Here is a 7,504-nt window from a genome sequence, read left to right on the forward strand (position 1 = left end):
ATTACATGTTAATAACTTGATTGGAATTATAACCTTGAATTGACAGTTTGATACTTTGAAAATTTTGAGCCAGCCCTACCCCCAAGGGCTGTAGGGTGGGGCTCAAAGGAGTCAGTGTGCTAAAATTTCTTCATTTTCCTTGTTAAGAATCAGAGGTGCTAGTTTCAAATCCTTTTTAGTCTGAAATCTGTATGCTAGATATTGAGTAAGGTGGTTTTATTGTTTTTTGTCACTTTGAATAATATTTCTGTTCATGTTAAAAACAAAATCAACTCTCTGTATAAATATATCAGGTGACCGTTAAGGCCCATGGGCCTCTTGTTTAATGTAGACTTCATTACCTACTATACATTGTATTTATTGATATTTCACATGTTCTATTACACAATACACTATTATGTTTCTGTGATGATAATACATGTATAAGTTAATATTTATATGCAGTTATTTACTGTACAATAGGAAATTCTCGCAGCGGGTTAACTTTTGACTTTTTAACCCTCTGTAATATTAATGAGAACAAGTTTACCATGACAGTAAATATCAATGAAAACTCAATACTGAGCAAATATGTGTTTTACCAGTGAAGGGCCAATATTTGACTGGGTGAAATTTTCTCGATATATCATAATTATTATTTATCATCAATAATGCATAATATTTGATAATCCATTCCTGATAACTAAAGTTCAGTTTATTGGGTGATGTATACAGAATCATAGGGGATCGGTTTCAGGGTTTTGAGGAATATATGACTTAAATTGTAATAATTTCAGTTAATAATAAACCTATACACACGAGTAAATAATGTAGCAACACTTTTAATCCAGTGTAGATACACATTCTAAAACCTACAAATACCTTATACATTGATACCCTCAATTTTTATCAGGTTTTAGACAGTGTGTAGACACCAGATAAAAAGTGTTGCTATTGTTTACTGGTGTGTATAGGTTGATTAGCAAACGGAATTATTACAATTAACATCATATATTACTCGAAATCTTGTAACCAAGCCCCTGTGTACAGAATGCTATAAAAGCAGTTTTTTTATGTTAATACATTATCATACTGTAAAACATTATTTTCTATTTTTTATTTTTTTTCAATGGCACCATTTATACAATTGATCCATTTGAATTGCTCAAGTTTTATGCATATTTCTAAACTGCAACAGTTTGTAACAGAAAAATGGAAAATTCCCATAAACCTTTTATGTTATAGTTATACATTGTAAACAATATTATACAAATCATATATATATATATAGAATACAAATAAAGAATTGAAGTTTGTGTGACAGGGAAAAGATACAAACATTTAAAATCACAAGAAGACCAATTCTCAAAGTTACTGGTTAGCAGGGAAACCTTGAGAATTTGTCTTTTTGTGATTTTGTTTTATTTTGTATAGATATTTTTATAATGCAATTTAATATAAACAGTAGGGTTCCAGAAAAAAATCACAATCTTTGCAGTTTAATGAACACAAGTTTATCTTTTATTGTTTCCAAAACAACAAAAAAAATCTTTTCATTTGGAAAATAGAATAACTTTCCTTATTTCTTTAATTACATTTTGTTAACAATAAGGGAGATAACTCTTATCAGTAAGTTATTTCTATGGTGCCAAATTAATGAAAAGTCATATTATATTATATATGTGCTCATATTTGAAAGAGGGTGAAAGAATGAGATGTAGTAACTAAGTCGTCCTACAAACGGCTAACTGTTCATGTATAATAAACTAATTCCTCAGGGTTCCCGGTGTTCATGTCTACCAGCTGTAGTTGAAGATTCCATTTCTGATATTTTAGTTTTGTGTTCTCTAGAAGTAGTATGTAGAGCTTCAACAAAGAACTCTACTGCTCAGAGATGGTATATGGACATTATGGTAAGGGTATCAGTGTATAAACAAACTTGTATCACGTTGGAAGACTGAGTATTTTATTATTTTGCTGGATGAATTCATTTCTGTTCTGCAACATGCAACATAGTTTCGGATAAATTACAATGAAAATTATTCTTACAAATTCATGTCATCTGTAATTTTCTATTCAGCCTATCAGAAACTAAATAATATTTCTGCTATAACATGTGCTCATTTTATTCATTTTATTCATTTTCTCAATTACTCAAGCGTTAGATATTTAAACACTATTCGCAATTTTTTCTCGATTTTTAGACAAATGTTTAGAAGAAAAAATTGTCTTTTACACACCACCTTCATAACACAGGTGCTGCACATGCTAATAGTGTGTCCAGCTGTACTTCATAACTAATAAATACATCAAAACCAAACCGTAAACTCCTTGGATATGCACTTTATGTGTAATTTTAAACCATGAGGTATCTTTCGTACTCTTTAAAATAAGGATGACCTAGAAACATATTAATCTTTTAAGATGACCTTACAATATACATACATCGTACTTTGTCTGTTGAAGAATTGCTTTTATATAGTATCTGTGACTGTGATAAATGTCTGTATTGTGAACAAATATTGATTGATCAAAACTAAAATATTTTTTGAAGATTGTTTTTACTGTAAAAAGCTAGGGAAATGCTACCATGCTTGGCTTTTGCTCAAATTCATGGCATGTTGTTTATTGTGATGTCACTAGGGATGTTTGATAAACCTCAGCATGTTTCATTCCTTTGCCAAGGGCGGGTCCAGGTGAGGGCGTAATGGCCGTACGCCATCCCCCCCCCCCTTTTCAAAAACAAACAAAAAAACTATCGTAATCTGCTAATATTGTATTGAATATGGCAATTTATCATATTCATTAATTAAACACATAAACATCCTGACACTTTAACTAGAAAATATACATGCTCCAAGTCAGGAACCGTTACATTAGTGCATTTCACAATTATTTTATGTTTTTTAGCAAAAAAAAAGGTCCACAAATTTTTTCGCCTCGATCCGCTCGACGAAAGATTTGATTCTACGCCCCCTCTTTAAAATATACTAGAAACGCCCGTTTGCTATAAATTAAATCAGGTGCTCCATTACAGTGTAATGTTTAACATTCCTTTTACTTTATGTCATTCCTGTACATAAGGACTGAGCAGACTTACATAGTCATGCTAATTTGCATTCATAGCATCTTATTTATTAAAGATAAATATTTTATCATTATTTTTTTATTGTGAAAAAAAGTGTAGCCATATGTCATTTAATTTAAAAGTTTAATTTACTTATTATAACTGTTCATCCTCAATACTCCATTCAAATAGCTAGCTGCATGCCTTCAATTTTTCTATGACATATTCCAGGGGTGCAGGGAGTGAAAGAGAGCGTAACCCCTGGTGTATCGAGGATTGACTGTTTTTTGTTTACATTATCAGTGAAGTGATGTTGATGAAATAGTACTAGACCAACAATCACTAAAAGTACAAAGTAATCTTAATCACTTGTGTGGTTGATTCAAAGCTACTCACAGTGTTAACAGTGAAGTTGACTGCTGAGTGTCCCAAATGAAAATGTAGGTGTAGAATTTAAATGTAGATTGAATTTAAAAGGTTTTATGCATGAACTTGAATCTTGAAATGAAACCCTACCCGAATAAAAGCAACTATACAGTACTTGATGGTATGAGCAAAGAATCAGAGATTTGCATCATTGTGATTGAGCAAGAACAGATATTGTCATTGTTCTACTTATATTTGTATGTACTGTGATGTGTCATATCTTAATTTTTGTTTTTGCCATTTTTTTTATTGGGGATATGTTTACTGTATCCATCATGATAAAAGATTGTTACCCAAATGTTTACCCCGGATAATACTATAAAAAAAATGTATTAGCACATTGGTTTTCATAGATTTTTGTTTTTTCAGTTCTAGAGAAAATAATGGATTTCAGCGATATAATTAATTAGTTTTCAATCTTTTTTATTCGACTTAAGATTTAACAAATAGCCTGGGTTCAACAAAAGATTTAGAAGAGATAACAGATTCAAGTATAGCACATTTAGAAAAAGTTAATGGGATATAAAAAGTATTTGGATAAAAGAAAAATAAGATTCAACTTGAATTAAAAACATATTGATTTGGTTCAACTTAAATTTGATAGAAATACATATGTGCTGGATTTAACTAAGGTTTTAAAAATATTTTTGTGTAATTTTTAGCTCACCTGGTCCGAAGGTCCATAATTGGTCAGAAGCATTCTTCGGTGAAGGGGAACCAATTTTGTATTAACCTCGGGTGTGGGGCCTCCCCTGGCGGCTGATGGGTCGGGCCCAATAGAGGAAACATAGCAAATTATTCTTCAAAATCCTTCTTCTTCTGTAGGAATGGAAGGATTTGGTCCATATTTGGTGTGGAGCATTTTTGGGTAAAGGGAAACCAATTTTGAATAAATGGTGAGTGTGACTTCCCTGAGGGGCGGGGCCTAATAGGGGAAATATGGCAAATTCTTAAAAATCCTTCTTCTTCTGTAGGAATGAAAGGATTTGGTCCATATTTGGTGTGGAGCATTTTTGGGTAAAGGGAAACCAATTTTGAATAAATGGTGGGTGTGACTTCCCTGAGGGGCGGGGCCTAATAGGGGAAATATAGCAAATTCTTAAAAATCCTTCTTCTTCTGTAGGAATGAAAGAATTTGTTCCATATTTGGTCTGAAGCATCCTTGGGTGAAGGGGAACTAGTTTTGTATAAACGATGGGTCTGGCCCCTCAGGGGCCTGAAGGGCGGGGCCCAATAGGGGAAACATAGCAAATTTTCTTCAAAATTCTTCTACTTCTGTAGGAATGAAAGGATTTGTTCCATATTTGGTGTGGAGCATCCTTGGGTAAAGGGGAACCAATTTTGATTAAATGGTGGGTATGACCCCCTTAGGGCTTAGGGATGGGGCTCTGTTTGAAGTTTGTTCTTGCTATATCTCAAGTACTTGATGGATCTTTCTGAAATTTCATATGTACTTACAGCACCTTCCATGGAGTGCTATATCTTTACTTCATACCAATTATTTCAAACATATATTCAGGTGAGCGATACAGGCCCTCTGGGCCTCTTGATATTTTGTATCTGTTAGGTCTTCCATATTTATTATTAAAAGGATGGAAATGTTATTTTTATATTGGTTTTAGATCGGGTATGGCAAATACATACTCGATTACATACTTTTTATAAATTCCAGCCCACGTATCAGTATTAAATCCAAATGAAGAATGCTATCATTTTGATGAGATGTTGTATCTTTATTATTATTAGTATTTGACAATAAAACAGTTGAACCATGTAACAGACCTTTGAATTACTTGTTTATGAATCATTCATTTGATAGATTTTATAATCAGAATATGATTATCTTGATTGTCATAGTATTACATGTGTGTGTCTCAATGTTTTAGTCATTACATTAAGAGTATGTGTTATGCTTTTCCACATGTTTATTTGGTCTTCAACATCTGTCATATGACGAGACAGTTACTGGACCAAAAACTGAGGTCATATGACGAGACAGGTACTGGACAAAAACCTGAAGTCATATGACGAGCCAGTTACTGGACAAAATCCTGAAGTCATATGACAAGACAGTTACTGGACCAAAAACTGAGGTCATATGACGAGACAGTTTTTTAACCAAAAACTGAGGTCATATGACGAGACAGTTACTGGACCAAAAACTGAGGTCATATGACGAGACAATTACTGCACAATAAACTGAGGTCATTTGATAAGACAGTTACTGGACCATAAACTGAGGTCATGTTGTGACACAGTTAATGGACAAACAACTGCGGTCATTTGATGAGACTTTTACTTTGTTTTTCATATGTGATTACAGTTAAATTTTTAGTATTGAATGATCCGAATTATTGACTAAGTCCTCTTCTGGATATAACTTTGATAAGATTACTAGACTAGAAAGATGATGTCATACCCTTTAGCATACCTTGGTCTGTTCTTTCGATGTTAAAGTTACAATATGAGTAAATTCTTTAATAATACCACTATATTAAATGTCGGACATAATCACTGAGTAGCAAATCAATTATAAGAATATCTTATTTTTATTCCCTATCCTTGTTTCCAATGCTGTTCCGAGTACCTGAACGCTTGTGTACACATTTTGTACCACACTTCCTATAGACCGACACTGAATTACCAAATGACAAGAGGTGTAACCGAACACCGTGTTAATTATATACCTTGTCTTTATACAATGTCAGCATACATGACAGGTGCTCCATATAATTTGTTACTGATACCTTTAAAAATCACGAGATCGTTAAACCTTGATGAACTGCCCTGAAATACGAACAGGGAAACTACTTCTCTCTGTTGTTTTTTTATATCCCTCAATTTCTTGACCAAGACCCTAAAACTTAACTGTTACCCCGTCTCTGTTCCGTAATTTTTTCTGCTTCCTCTTCCTCGTGCGGCCGTGAACTTGTCTGCGTGATTACTTAAACAACTTCAAGGTGGACTAAAATGAAACTTCATGAGTAATGGTAGACATATTTCGTTCTCGCATATCACGAAAACTCGCTCTTTCCAACTTATGTGATCTACGGAGTTCTCTCCCCTCTCAAACAGCATGGGAAACAAAATAATGGCGTCCCGCAGCCGTCGCATCACCAGACCAAACGGTGAAATCGTCGGATCATATGAGTAAGTACAGTGTAAGTATAGTGTCTTTGTGTTTAATAAACTATTACTGAGACACGAAGTATGTATAATGTATGCTACATCAGTTGAAAGCCCTATAAATTGCAATGGAAATGTTGAAAGTATGCTGCATCCGGTGTTGTGGGAAAAAACTACCTAAGAATGGCCCAACTTTGTGAACGATGTATCCTGTTATTGCGCCTCTGATTGATCTTTGAGTAACAATGAATCATCTTGGTTATTCAAAACTGACAGTTCATTCGTCGTCTTCAAATTGTCACTATACAGGGCTTTTTTTGAGGCCTTTTTGGGACCGATCATGGGCCCCATTCCCAATGGAAATTATTTAAAATTTTAGACAATTTCCCAAAATTTGTAGTTTACACCTGAAAATTTCTTTCCCAAAACATCTATTTTCTTCCCAAAATAGAGTGAAAAGGCCCCTTCCCAAATTGGTCAGAAAAAGCCCTGCTATAGGCTGGTATGCAGACTGATATGACCAGGATTATGATAATCCTAATGTGCGCTGGTCTGGCCGCCACTCAAAACTGAAATGACCCTTCCTATTTTAAATTTGAATTTCATATAGGCCCTAATTACCTATGTATTAACTTCTTATTGAGTAATTCTTTATTATTAATAAGCAAAATTCATGTAAGGAATTCCAATACAAACACTGTAATTTGTTGTTTTTTCCTCTAGCTGTAATATTTTAAGCCAACTACATGTAGACTACTGTTGCAAAATTTACAATTGAGCTGACAGCAGAGGATATTTTTCCTACAGTCAGAATAAAATCTCTGTATCTGAATAGTGTTGAACATATGATATTGCCGTCACTTGGGTTCAAACCCATGACCATTGGCTCTCCAGCCAGCCCACACC

The sequence above is a fragment of the Mizuhopecten yessoensis genome, unplaced genomic scaffold, assembly GCF_002113885.1.
Source record: "Mizuhopecten yessoensis strain PY_sf001 unplaced genomic scaffold, ASM211388v2 scaffold3989, whole genome shotgun sequence".
Taxonomy (NCBI): domain Eukaryota; kingdom Metazoa; phylum Mollusca; class Bivalvia; order Pectinida; family Pectinidae; genus Mizuhopecten; species Mizuhopecten yessoensis.